Source organism: Plectropomus leopardus, chromosome 2 (genome assembly GCF_026936395.1).
Source record: "Plectropomus leopardus strain MGB_pleo_1.0 chromosome 2, ASM2693639v1, whole genome shotgun sequence".
NCBI classification, from domain to species: Eukaryota; Metazoa; Chordata; class Actinopteri; order Perciformes; family Serranidae; genus Plectropomus; species Plectropomus leopardus.
In genome coordinates this window covers 4,598,535-4,613,234 of record NC_142177.1, presented here as the reverse complement: position 1 = coordinate 4,613,234, position 14,700 = coordinate 4,598,535, and the positions used below count along the sequence as shown (strand labels likewise).

The following is a 14,700-nucleotide window of genomic DNA, read 5'->3' as shown; positions in this document are numbered from 1 at the left end:
GTGTTTGCTTCCCATCTGAATGTGATGTTGTTTTCTTCACCTTACCAATCCTTACCATTCGTGCCAGCATTTGCTTTTGTTGACACCAGCATTGGTTGCCATGTGCCTGTGTTGTCTAAACAAAACCATGTGCCACATCATTCCACCCTGTGTATTTGTTGACATCACAGTAGCATCATCCTGGAACGTCAACAGCAGACGCAGAAAGATACCTAAAACGTAACATGTAGATATGGAAGTCCACTGCAAAGCGGCAACATGTTACAACTTGGGATGAGAATGTGTCGGTCATTTTGATGTATTTACTATGTCTGACCAATATTGTCATTCCTTGAAAACTGTTCAATGTTTTCCATGAAACAAAATGTATTTTTATGATTTGTCTTGTACTTTATCAGTGCTGTAGTAAATTAATTTGTGAGTAATGTTTTGGATTAATTTCCTGTGTCCGGGCTGATAAATGCCTGCTGTCTGTTTTGTTTCATTCCCATATATTATTGCGAGTATGGCTCAAAGTTCCGATACCTTTCCACTGACTTTTAAAACTTTTTATATAATATTTTCAATTTATCATTTCCTTGAACCCAGGAGTATAAATTCAGTAAGAAATTCAAGCTGCAGGTTGATCTTTAGAGAGCACAACAGCTGTTTGGATTCTGCTGTGAGCACACATTTGATCAGAAAAATGACACTGGCTTTTTCCTGGATGCTGGTGGCCGTCGCTGTACTGGAACACACTTCATTCTTTTACATTGTTTAAGTTTTGTGTTTACGGGTCATGTGTATTGAACAATCGTTTTCAGTCGCTCGCCTCCAAAATGAGCCAAACAATTATCATGTCAGAAATGTTGTTCCCAATATGTTGTTGCCAGTTACCTGAAATTGTACTGCAAATCAATCTGTCTCTCTCCTCTGGTCTGGTACATGAACAAACAGCAAACTCAGTCAGCTTCACTACAGAATATATTAGTTTGTACATCATTTCTGTAAGTGCAAAAGTAAATTGTGATAATCATCTAATCCTTTGTTTCTGCTTTGTTCTCTTGCATGTGCTGTGGTGCCGTCCTCACAACAGGTAATGAGCTTTTTATACTTTATTTGAATTAATGCATTGAGTTGAATAGTAAGTAGCTGGCTTTAATTGTCTCTGCCAGGCCTGAAAGGGAGTGTGTGTTGGGTTGTGTGTGCACTCCCTGCATGTGTATCTGTTTGTTGGCAGCTAATCTTGCATACTACTAGATCTGTCAGCCTAATCTTTTGTTGCCCATTTAAGACTGTATGCTCAAGGTGGTTGCAGTCACTGATCATTGTTGAAAGATCTGTTTTATTGACTGCTCTGTTTTATACCATCTTTGACTGCTGACTAAGGATGATAACTATTCATCAACAATTGGTCATTAATAAGACTAAATTGAATTGATTAATCGATGGGCTATACAGTGCCTACAAGGTATATGTAGTATGTTGCTGTTTTGATTGAGGAAAAATAGCTTTAGCTATTGTCTGAAATAAGCTATGTTTTTATGTTGTTGGGTTTTTTTCATGTGACAGTTAATCAGTCATTAAGTTTACCTATAATAACCTATAATAATTACCTTTAATTAAGAAAAGTGCTTACAATTTTCAAGCCTACTGCTGATATGTCACTGCTTCTAACCGGCCAAGAGGCTGCAGGTGATCAACAAAATCACAAAGCAAATGACATTTCCTGCATCCTCTAGGCTAAAAACAAGCCTTACTGTTGCAGGCAACATTTTGGCCATTTATGTGTCTCTAAAAACTGATATACACAGAAAAGTTGGTCTGATTTTGAACAGGGGCATCTGCAGATCAGTTCCATACCTGATGTGTAATAATTGACAAAAGTTGGCATGATATGAGATGACCGCATCCCCATTTTTGTTTGTGTAAGGGAGCCAGGAGGGTCCATTGAGTTAGATTGTACTCTTGTTTCCAAGGTTTGTCTCCATCCATAAATTGATAATCTAATTTAAATATTGTCTCCCCTTCATTCCACCATTTTCATTCACACATGCTCCTTGTTCCCCACCCATATGCCCCCAGACACGCCTTGTGGAGATCTGCACTTCACTGAGTGCGCTTTTACAGTTAAATGTTATATTAACGCTAAGTATTGTCAAAAATATTACTGAAATTTGACATAAGTGTTTGTATAGCATGCTTGAAATGTTGGGTTTTTTTTTTAAAGAAATATGCTGTGAACACCCAAACCAATTATGAATGTACTAAGTATTTCCCCTGCACAAAAAACTGCTGACATGCGCCAACATCTGGCCTTTTAATGTAATCAGAATTCACACCCGTGTTAAATGACTCTGCAGTTGTCATGGGTGTTTATTGCCTCTGACCCTGATCAGCATTGATGGAAACACAACACTTTTGTGAATGTGCTAATTAAAGCTCCTTAACCGGTGAGATGCAAAGACACGCCAACACAAATTACTGTCCATCTCCACCTAAGCGACACTGAAACATTGCTCCAAATTAGCCTGCGGTGAGTTTTCGGACAGAGTTGTCTCTATCCATGCTGTTTCTGCCTCCAACTTGTTGTCCAGCCTGGACATCAAATGTGACACAACAAAAAAAAACTACACACACACAGAAAGGCATTCTTGTCTGCTGCAGAACCATGCACACAGCTCTGCTTTACTGGCAATGACAAAGTAGTCTGTAGCCCATTTTCAGTGGGTGTCCCTGTGTTTGAAAAACCCACATGCATGCACTGATTTTGTCATTAAAGTGGTTTTATTTCTCTATATGCCAGTGATTGAGTAAGCATTTTTTTAAGAACAAGAACAATAAATTTGATTGTTTATCCATGTGCCATATTTAAAGTTGCATTTTTTTAATTTTTTGGGGCACTTGGGGGCAGCAGAACAAGCTGAAAAGGCAACATTGACATATTGTAACATGTTACCAATCATTTGCCCATGTATACATTGCATGGATATGATATTAAGTTACAATCAAATTAATTTGGAATGCTAATTAAAATATCTGTTAAATTCTCCACTATATTCACCAGCTAGAAGTTAACTTAGACTGTCAACTGTACATTGTTTTGCAGGTAGTGTGCAGTGGGTTTATCAGACTTTTTTTCCCCTCCTGTCTCATAGAACAGCCTCCTGCTGTGGCTGAGAGTTTGTAAATTAAAACACTGCATGTTGCAAAATGCTCCATAGAGCTGACAGGGATTGTAGATTTGGGTGATAATTCTCTGTGAATTTGTCACTATGAGTGACAACTTATAAATAAGGGAGTGTTAATGATTTACCAATCCGAAGAAAGAATGGGATTTGTTGATGCTAAAAAAAAAAAAAAAAAAAAACTAAATAAAAATACCAGCTTTATTTTTCAGTTGGGGTTAAACGCTTACCAGTGTATTCTGTACACAGCAGTTGGTGCCTTATGGAAACATTTGTGGCAATATTGACTGAAGCTAAAAGTAGTCTGTCTTGAGAATTCTTGGTTAACAATGGACCAGCAGTGATTATCTGGATGGTGAGAGTTGATGAGTTATTCCTAAACTACTGCACCATAAAGGTGCTCTGGAGCCAGTTTAACTCTACAAAGAGAAGAGTGTAGGTAATAGAAAGTTGAGTGCAACAACTAATGGTTTTTTAAGCTGCCATTGATATTGATAATTTCAGGTTTAGGATAACAATATTTTGTTTGTCTTTTTTTATTTTCACCAATCACCATAGTTTCCTGCAAGTTCACCAATCATGGCAGTCCACCACATTAAAAATAAAGTCATTCACACTGGGAATTGTACTTTGCACTTTTAGAATATATAGGATGCCAGAGTGCATAAAACAGCATTAAAATAACATGTCAGTGGAGGATCCCCCGCACCCCCAGACAGAGGTTCTAGCTAAGCCCCTAATGTCCTAAAATCTAAGAAAATCTCCTAAACTTCTAAAAATGTTCTAAAATCTAAAAATGTCCTAAAATCCTACAGAAGTCCTGAAATCCTAGAAATGTACGAAAATTCTAGAAACATCCCAAAGTTGGAGACATGTCCTTAAATTCTAGAAAAGTTCTAAAATCCAGGAGACATCTTAAAAACCTAAAAATGTCCTAAATCCTAGAAACATCCTAAAATTCAAGAGACGCCCTAAAATTCTAGAAACATGCTTATATCTTAAAAATGCCCTAAAATCCTAGAAATGTCCTAAAATCCTAGAAACATGCATGGGGCTCTGACTGGCCCCCAGCCTCTGTCATTTTGTAAAAGCGGCCATCAAGCAAAGTAAGTCGGGTATCCCTGATGAACAGGCATCACTGTGGTAGCTTTTTGAGGGTCTTGTGTATCTCATCCCTAAAACCGCCATGTTAGTGTGTCAAAATAAGAAATGATTAGTCAAAATACAATGTTCAGATTTGGATTCACGAGGTGTTGGTGTCACACAGCACGATTAACAAACGTTTTGGATCTGGAGAGCAGCAGTCTGCATTGATAAACACAGGCTGTCATTGGATCTTGTACAGTAGCTTGTCAAAAAAGAAAAAGCCTGTCATGGACTCAGATGCCACCTCTGCTTAGAGTTGCTCACAAGCAAATTGACGATGACAAGGCTGACAGATCTTGACAAGACTTTTAGCTTCACTTTCAAAGGGCCCTGACGTAAGAACTCTCACTTTTTTCCCCTCTCATCAGTTTGCCAAGGTTAAATCTCTATTTGTATCCTCTTTTTTTCCCTTCCAAAGTGTAGACGTGCTCCGATTCAGGGCAGATGAAATTATATTCCAGCCCACACACACACACACACACACACACACACACACACACACACACACACTCTCTCTCATTGCTCTTTGCTATAGTCTTTACTTTTGTGTTTTTCTTTTTTTTTTTTTGCAGTATATTTCAATGAAGTACTTGACTCCTTTCACAGACACACACACACACAGACACACAAATACACACTAATACACACGAGTTCCTGTATGCTGGGTATTGTTTTTTTTCTATGTATATTTTAATTAAAAAGAATATGTCTCTATTTCTGCGCCTCATTATCTTAACTCTCACTTCTGGTTTGCCTTCCTGACCTCACCATTTACAGACTTAAACATTTGTAGCACGGCGCCTAAGCAGCCAATTATCCATTAATGTCAACCAAGTGTCTTTGTCAACCTGAGTAATATTTCTCTTGGACTTTCATTGAATGTAGCCCAACCCCTCCATCTCCTTTCTAAAGCTATTTTTTATTGTTGGTGCAGTCTGCCAAGACATTTAAATGACCATACACATCTTATTGCATATTCTAGCTCATCTGCTTCAAATGAAATTGACTTGACCAAGTACAGCCTTAGGGAAACCTTGAATAATTCAGAGCTGGAGAAGAGCCCTGCATGCCAGCGATTAGATATTTACTGGGAAAACACAATGCTTTTTATTTCCAGGTGAAAATACACTAAATAAAATATACTTATTATATTCCAGGTCTGCCAATATAACCTCCTAAATTCTACACACTGCTTCTTTAACCATTTAACACCTGGATCTACATCAGTTTTCTTGTGCTACATTTCAATGCCTTTCATAAGCTTTTTGGCCCTTTATAACCTTAGGAAATTGTTTTTTTTGGGGGGGGGGTCTTCTGACAACAATATGTTGAAAACCTCAAGAAACGAATATTCTGTGAACATAATCAATAAGATGCATTATAAGCTGATTGTATCATTACAAAATCAAATCAGAGCAGTATTTCTCTACACATTTTCCAGTGACGTTTAGATTCACTGTGCATTCCAACACTGTGTTTTCTGAGTAAAAGTGATAAATCTTTCATGATTTTTTGACATGTATAAATAATATAACATCCCCTGGTTACTCTAACAGCTGTTTAAAGACAAATGATGTACTTTACCAATATGATTTATAGACTGACTCTTGCCTTAGGCTTCCTCATGGTCAGCCATGCGGGTTAAAAATGGGGCGTGGCTTGACTGCAGTCCACTTTAGATGATTGGGAACATTGTGATTGGCTTATAGACATCCAATCAAATAACTCTGTGCATTTGGGTGGAGTCAGGTGACACTTTTCATAGATCTACATCCTACAAAACTTATGTCAATTGGAATCAGCAGGGGTCTGAATGAGTTAAATGGGTTAAGGTGGAAGCATGCTTTGCTGTTAAGGTATTGTCTGGGTGTATAATATATATGAGTATGGTGTAGTGACTGATTTAATGACTGATTTAATGCCGGGATGTCACGACTGTTGTGCACTGTTTTTATTTTCTATACTCTATTTTTTTCTACAACATAATTTTGAATGTACAATAATTATAAAAATAGGTTTTGGAACATTTTTCCCTTTTTAAAAAAATTATTTTCTAATAATCCTCGCTCCTTTTTTTAATAAGTTGTAGATAATTTTCGTCATATTTTTCTAATTTCTTGCAATTTGTGGGACATTTCTTGCCAAGTAAGTTATTGCCTTTCCTCCCCATGTTTTCAAAAGAAATCAAACCAATTTACTGAGTCTCAAAGGGTCAAATAGGTGTATAGAGGCATCTGAATGCAGCACAAGAAAATATCAAGCCGTCGTTCCAGGTTTCAGAGGATTAAACTGATCCCAGTTCTCTAGGAGTCAGTCCTCCTCATTTATAGACATTGAGGACTGTGAGCACAGCACCATGCACACACCACACACACACTTAATGTGTGAATGCACTTTGCATATTACTCAAATGTGAAAGTTATACCTCAGATGTGACCAATTCTGCACCGGCTCTTTTTTTTTCAAAGTGCCAATTTGAGAAAGCTCTTCTGTTCCGTGTTTGCAACACTTGTTCCATGCTTGTGCACGTGTGAAGTCTCTCATTATTAGCATGAGCCAGGCATTGTTAGCCGGTCCTGCTGGGAGGGCCACATTGGGAGACTTGGCCTTCTTCGTGATCACTCTCTTGCTCACCTCATTAAGTTGCCACCTCCAACTCAATTATTCACACCATTTAGCGCTTAGTCCTCCATTCTGTGTGTCTCTTTTTCTCTCTCTCTCTTTCTCTCTGTCTCTTTCCCTCCGTCTCTCTTCTCACCTTTTCCTCGCCTTGCTCTTCGCTTTTATACCCTACCTCCGTACATGTTTTCAGTCATAATTTCAGTGGTGCTGGAAGTCGTTTTTTTCCAGTTATTTCACTTATCGCTGAATGATGAAAATCTTGTATTATCAAAAAGAACATCTTGTTCTTGTTCTGCTGTCATTAGCCCTTGTAAGTTTTTTTTTTTCCAATAATACCTGCCTGTACCTGCAGCAAGCGACCTGAGGTGCACTTGCTGTGCTTGTCCATCCTGGTTTACTGTAAATGCCAAAGGAAGCTTTCACACCAACAGTCACACCGCAGCAAAATAATACAAGGTGCTGTGCAACATACAGGCAAAAAAAGAAACAAAAATACATAGCAAATCTAAAGCTGAAATATGTTTCTGAAAGTATTTAAGGTGAGAAATAGGAAATGCAGTAACAGAATCTTGGTTTATTTTTGATCGGGGCTGTCTAGTTTGACAGTTTGATCTGAGTTTGGTTTGAGTTGGAAAGAGAGCGAGAGAAAGGGGCAGCTCTCTCTCTTGATCCGCTTCTGCATTCTTTCTGCCTGCAGTTCGAGCAACAGTCCAAGAGCAAGTGAAATGTCATTTAAGCTTTGAGATGAGCAAGGAGATCTGGGTGTTGGTAAGAACAACACCCAGATTGCTAACCCTTAGCCCTTTGAAACCAGGAGCGGCATCACTTTTTTATGCTCCTTTAAGATGCCTTGTACAAGTATTTAAAGTTTTGGTGTTATTTTTTTTTTCAAAAACATGGGGAAAAAGGTAATGGGCAACTTAGCAAGGACTCTTTAAAAAAATGCAAGAAATTAGTAGATTTAGAAAATTATCATTAAAAAGCTAGGGGAAAAATGTCAAGGAAAAAAGAAAAAGCTAATTATCACAGTGACATATTTTAAAGTTTAGTTTGTTAGTTTTAGTAGAATTATTGTAAAAAAAAATGAATTAAACATTTTAAAAAATGTTTATGTTAAAAAAAGACATTTTATTTTACTCTTTTCAAATGTCTGCCTGTTGGATCATTTCGTATTTTGATGCTTCTTCCCGTGTTTTTGAGAGAAATTCAGCTAATTTCTTCAGTTCTCAAAGGGTTAAGCAGTGTGTTTTCAATGGTCATGGAAACCTTAAATTATTTTACTCAGTACAGAGTTCTTGTTATTGTTTCCAAGTTTGCCTTTATGGCCCAACCAGATAAATATGAGAATATCCATCCAGTGTTGTGCGATGTCCAGGTTTTGATTGCTCAGTATGTCCCTGGTGTTAATAATGATGAAACCGTGAACAGACTTTGCTCTCCAAACAGAGCGCAATAGATGGCAGCTCAGAGGTTTCTGTGCACCACTACCATCAGCTGTGGACTCAGCCATCATCAGAAGCCGGCCGATCAAGCGCGACGCACGGTGGCCACACCGACATAGATGTTGACCAAGCTCATTAAGTAAATGGGCCTTTAATTGATTTCAGTCAATACCCTATCCTCAGCGAGGGTGTGCATCTAGTGATCGCAAGCAGGCTCCAAGGGACCAGGGCTAACAGCTTGAATAAATGCAGTGTGTGGGGTTTCAGATAATGCCAGTCTTTGCAAATGCTTATGGGGATTAGTTGAACTCGAGTTTGGCTATTTAGGGAGCTAATGTCGATTCCCAGCAGAGGGCTACCTTCCAGATGAAAACGATTGACTATATGTAGCAGGCTTGAGCTGCCACAGCTTTTTACATCAACCAGGTTACTCTGTATGCCTGCTGGTATTTGTATTCCTGTAGCTCTGCGTATTTCTTTCCATTCAGCATCACCTATGTTTGACCAAGCATGGCAGTATACCTATAAATATGTCCACAGCCATGCAATCTCTGAAGCACAATGACAACGAGTGAACTCAAACACAAACTATTAAATATTTATTTAATGGATATGCAACACTTTCTCACTTAGGGGTAGGTTTTCTAAGGAAGTATTGTAAATAATGCCCCTTTTCTTCCCTCTGTCCCTGCTCTTCGGAGTCTAGCAGAGATCCTTAGTGCAGCAATGCATGGTTAATTAAGTCACATTATCAGCCAGCCTAATTGGCCATGATACTGTCAGGGCCAGCAACCTCTGGTAAAATTCCCTAGTTTGTGTTTTTTCCTTAGAGGGTAAGTGAGTGAAAAGAAACTCATCTACTCTCAATTGCTAGTGTAGCCAGCACTGAATGCTGTCTTTGTGGGGGCGAGACACAGAAATTGCGAAAAGTCAAGAACTAGGTAATTTAGTTCTGTATTAATATACTGGCAAATGTAAAAGATACCACAGTGGAACTAAAGATTAGGACTGGAAGTTGCATTCTTTCGTTAAATTATTATTGCCAGATTCATAATGATTTCTGCCTGGGAGACATTATTGTAATAAGTACACCATGATAGTCAGCAAATATGTATCATACCGTATGTTGTGAGTAACTAAAAGTAGTTTTGTATTCAAGATTCTAAACCGGAACCAAGTCATGACCAAAATCAGAATACATCAAGACCAAGACTTTGAAGGTTTGAGACCAAGACCAGACCAGTTTGAATCCCACACCGTGTGACATGCTAACAATAAAATGTGGAACATGCAACCCATAGGCATCCATGGCAAAGATCCACATTCCCATTAAAAACACCCATAAAAGATGAATAATTCCTCTTCTTCACATCTTTCATTATCATGTATTCATGTATTTGTATGTAAAAGTGTACCGTGACAAATATGACAGCTATTAACAGTAACATAATTTTTAAATAATAAATGAGTCAAGTTATTGATTTCATCTGAAGCAGGAAATTTAACATTTAATCACAGCCAAGATGTTAACAAATATATCAGATGATGCCAGCCTGCCAACAGCGGCATTGTTTGACACTGAGAGCAACCTATGTATTAAAAAAAGTGGGAAAGGTTTAAGGTACAAAAAAAACACCACATAGGAATAGAGTAGGGTATATTTGTCAGGCAAAGAAAGAACTTTACCCAGGAGATCATTGTTTTTGTCTCGTTTGATACCAAAAGTCAACATTTATCAATGTAACACTAAGAAACTTATGTAGGTGCATCACATGTATAAGCAAAGTTGACTTTGTTTGAAGGTAGGTAAGATGTATTATGGAACTATGTGACATATTTGTATCAGTCACATATTTAAGTCACATTACGTATTTATTTCAACCCTTAGCCTGATGTTTTTTGTAAGCCTAACGAAGCATATTTGGATATATATATATATCATATATTTCAGTGATACTAAGATCTCTATGAGACCAAGACGAGACTGAGTAAAGATGCCTTTAATTTCAAGACAATACTGTGAGCTTCAGAAAGTGGTCTCAAGACCTAATGCCGACCTTTAGTACAACACTGACAACAAATAGTGTGTACACAAAATTTTGAAATCTTGCTTCATGTTACCTGAAACATCATTCAACAAACTTTTGTTGAGTTATTTCTTTTCTAAAATAGCTCTGCTTGACAAATTTGATTTCGTTAAGGTCAGGGAAAGATCATGGTTATGGTAAAATAAAAGGGAATGATTTATTGTTCTTTGCAAAATCAATGGTAACCAATTGTACCAATTAGATTTTGATATTCCATGTGTGCGAAAGGGAAAGACTTTGCCTGATGGGGTGGAAAGAAAGAAAGGTCAGGGGGCCACTAAAGATATTAAGATTCATGCTGTTGAAACAATGAATATCTGCAGCTAATTTCATTGAATTCTGGCCATCAGTTTCTTTAGATATCTCTTCATGGTAATGCTCAAGGTCCTGGACAGATAGACGAACAGATCGACCAACAGTGCCTTTAGTAGAGCTTGGTATTAGCAGAGCTTAAACATATCAGTGTCCATTTGTTGGTTACCTCTCACTCCCATCATATCACAGAGTCCCCCCACCATCCCTGACACGAGGATGTCTTCAGAGATTTTCAGACAGTTGTACTACACTTGCTCCAGGATGCTCCTGACAGTTCGGCTTTCAGCGGAAGCCTCCCCTTTGCAAGTTGAATCTGAAGTACGCAATGTGAAAACACTGCTTCATTGCCAGATTCTAGCAGATGTTATGGGTGGGCAGCGTGTCCCAATAAACACCACCCCCCTCCCTTCTCTATACATTACATGGTTCCTCTGGGACATTTGCGCAGGGCTCTAGCAGTAAACACGCTTCATTACAAGGTCTTTTATTTTCAGGCAGCAAAGACGCATCCAAATCAATTCCTGTTTGCCCTTTGATCTAGCGTGCCAGAGCTTGTATGCTGCACAAGCGCTGTACATTTTACAGAGGCGCTGGCTGAAGGCCCTTGAGAAATGAAGATGACTGTGTTACAAAGATGACAGCACAATGTGCCTGTTATTATCAGTCGAGTCTTAGTTTGTGTTCTTGCTGTACCACAGAAATGCCCTTGCGCTACTTTTTGTGTGTAATCTTTGCAAAGAAGATACAAGCAGTGTCTTTTAATGAACTGCCAGTTAGGTAACCTTCCCAGAAAATTGAGGAGGGAAAGATTGGAAGGGTGTAGAATTTAAATAATAATAATAATTTTGGCTACCAAGCATGTGTTCAATAGAAAAAATACCAGACGGCAAGAACAACTTACAGCCTGTACATACTCTCGTGGCCTGTGTTTCCTCCTGCAGACTGTACCATTTAAAAGACACACGTTCAGCCTTTCTTATGTGTTTTAAATGTAGTACTCATAGGAGATTCAAGACCACTAAACTGGGTTACCTGCTGCCAAAAGGAGGTAAGGAGTCCCTGAAGTGAATGTAGAGTAAGAAACAGGAAAAGATGAAAGAAGAGACAAAAGGAAAGGAAGTGAATTACAAAAGGAACTGGTGAAAAGGAAAGTACACTCAACAAAACAAGGGCTGTGATTGTGCTGCTGGTGTTGGGATGAAATTTTGCTTTGACAGGTCCGAGAAACCTTCAAGTAGTTTTAAGTTTCTTACATTAATGCTTCCCTGTATACTAGCTGGTACATAAGAATACGGTTCAATGTTTGGCCTGTCACCTGCTGAGTTCTATAATTAATAAACTGTCACAACATGCCGTGTTGTGGCTAATTTTGTGTTCTTGATAGGTGATAGTCAGTCATATACAGTAGAATATTCGAATTTATAGCACTCTAAAGTGCCTATACTTCAGTAATAAAGCAGCTCCAACAAGCCTGGCAGTGGTAGAGACGCTACTTTGAGCTGTAGTCGGTTAGGCTATAGTCTCTTCATTGGAAGTAGTTAAAGTCCCCCTCCACTCAAAAATGTGTTTTTTCTCTGTTTGTGTCCCCTAATATGACTGACTTTGACTCTACTGACTTGTATCTTTGCAAAGTTTGCCATTAGAGATGTGCTGTCACATTCTTCTACTGTAGGGTGCAATGTCTGTGCACTTCCCTAAAATTGAAATGTAGTCCTGGCAAACTAGAATAGGTAGGTCATTACATGAAGTTACTTCAAAATAACCAATCACTTTCAAATACAGAAAACACAGACAGAGGAACAGATTTTGACACACCAGCAAAGTAACCTCCTGTACAGAGCAGACTTGTCAGTTCAGAGAGCCGAATTAGCATTAGCACAGTGAAAGTTTTGACAGCAGACATGGTAGAGTGTGTGGTTTTTGGAAGTAAACCAAAATCCTAGAGCTATCTTTCAGAGACCCCATCGCAACAGATACTATATGTTTTTACAACCACAAACACAAATTCCTTTTTACATTGCAATAAAAATACTTTATTTTCAGGTGTAGTTCGTGAAAATAGCCAGACTCTCCAACCAGTATCTTTTAGTTCTGTACCCTTCATTAACAAAGAAACAATGATAACCACATAACACTGTAAAAAAAAAATGAGAGAGAGAGAAAAACTACTTAAAAAATACTGTCCCTGCTGCCTTAAAAAATTTAAATTACCTGAATTGGAGATGACAATTTGGGGCAAGTTTGTAATGATTCAACTTTTCTTTACAAATTCATTCAACATAAAAATTTAAGGTAGCCAGTACACGAACTTTTTTAAGCTAAAACAAGGAGTTTCTTTTATAGTGAAAGGTCAACACTACCTGCAAGCTATTGGGACATGATTTAAAACTTCTAGTGTCCCAACAGCAATATTGCTACATTCCAACATTTGAAAAAAGAGTTTTTTATTGTATATTACAGACCTTTATGGCACCATAAAGAGCCTTAGTAGTGCTCTCTGTAGCATTATAAGCTATGCTCTCTTGTTTTGGCCTTGAAGAGTGTGCACTAGCACCTTGGAAAATAACAATAGTCTGATTGATTGTAAAAAAAAAAAATATATAGTATTTTTGAGGCTTTATAAATTTTAGATTTTCAAGAATCTTTAACAAAGAAAGCATATCACAATCTCATTTGTGATGGAATCCGTTTCGAATAATGTCATTGGTATATATTAAGTATTGTTTTTATTTGGTAATTTTGGTCGTTTTTTGTTACAGACACATCCACCTATTTCATAGGTTTTGTTATAAAAATGAAACTTCTACAATTATCAAAAATCTTTAAAGATCCTTTTCTGTATGATAACCCGGAGAAAAATTTACTTCAGAATCATGCCCAGAGGGTTTTCCTGTCTCGGGCGATGCCATTCAACGCATCTTGGGCCATCTGACAACAACCGAGTGTTGGGTCAAACCATCGCCAGCCTTGGGGGTGGACGAGCCGCCTGCCATCGGTGCAGAAGGGACCACAAATTCCACATCCATAATCTGCCTGCCAATTCTCATCAGACTCACCTCTGCTGCCACTGAGGCTCCCTCCCCCCTTTAATTTTCACATAACTAGCACACACACACACACACACACACACGCACGCACGCACACACACAGCCTGACAGCTCTCTCCCACAGCTTGACGTTGACGAGACAAGCCCGGGCTGTCGCCGTTCGTAGGAATTATAGCACTCAAATGTTCTTGTCACTTCCTCTGCCTTTCCAGGTGAAGGCAGCAGGAGCTGAGGTTAACCCCTTGTGAGCCTGCTCACCTCTTTCTTCCACACGGCTGGATTATTTTGAATTAAGCTCTTTTTCTCTGCCCCTCTTCAGAGATTTGTTAACTTTTATCTAAAAGGGCCATAAATATAAGAATGGTGACAGCTGGAAGACTTTTTTATGTCTCCCTGTTATTTTATGGTTAACACGGTTGCAGCACTGAAATGCTAATGAGACAGTCTCACAATGTGGTGTGTGAGCGTACATTTATGTGGCACTGTGCATTTCACTGTGCGTAGGCGTCTCACCTGAAAATTCAACACATTCATTTGCAACTCTTTGTGTTAGAAAATGCACAGAATGTGTGTGTTATGTGTGGGAGACTGTTGAAGAATACATTACTGAGTCCTAAAATCTAACTTAATCAGAAACAGCTAAAATAATCTCTCTGCTAAGATTTTTAAAATGTTTCCATAACCAATCAAAATCTTTTAAAACTTTTGAAATTTCCTAAATTTTATTGTCATTCACTACATTACATTATTATTGGACCTCTGCAATATTCATATTTCTTCAGTGTCATATTAGTGAGGAATCTAGGCTTAGTAACCAGGGTTAAAAAAAACAACTAACTATCGCAGCCATTTTTAAAATTTTTTACATGTGCAG

General features: G+C 38.2%; 1 protein-coding gene across 3 annotated transcripts in view; it reads left to right on the top strand.

The window, feature by feature from the left end:
- LOC121952252 (receptor-type tyrosine-protein phosphatase gamma) overlaps window positions 1–14,700 on the top strand; it is a 505,310-nt gene that overhangs the window by 234,225 nt on the left and 256,385 nt on the right. The gene's annotated exons all lie outside the window — the stretch shown is intronic.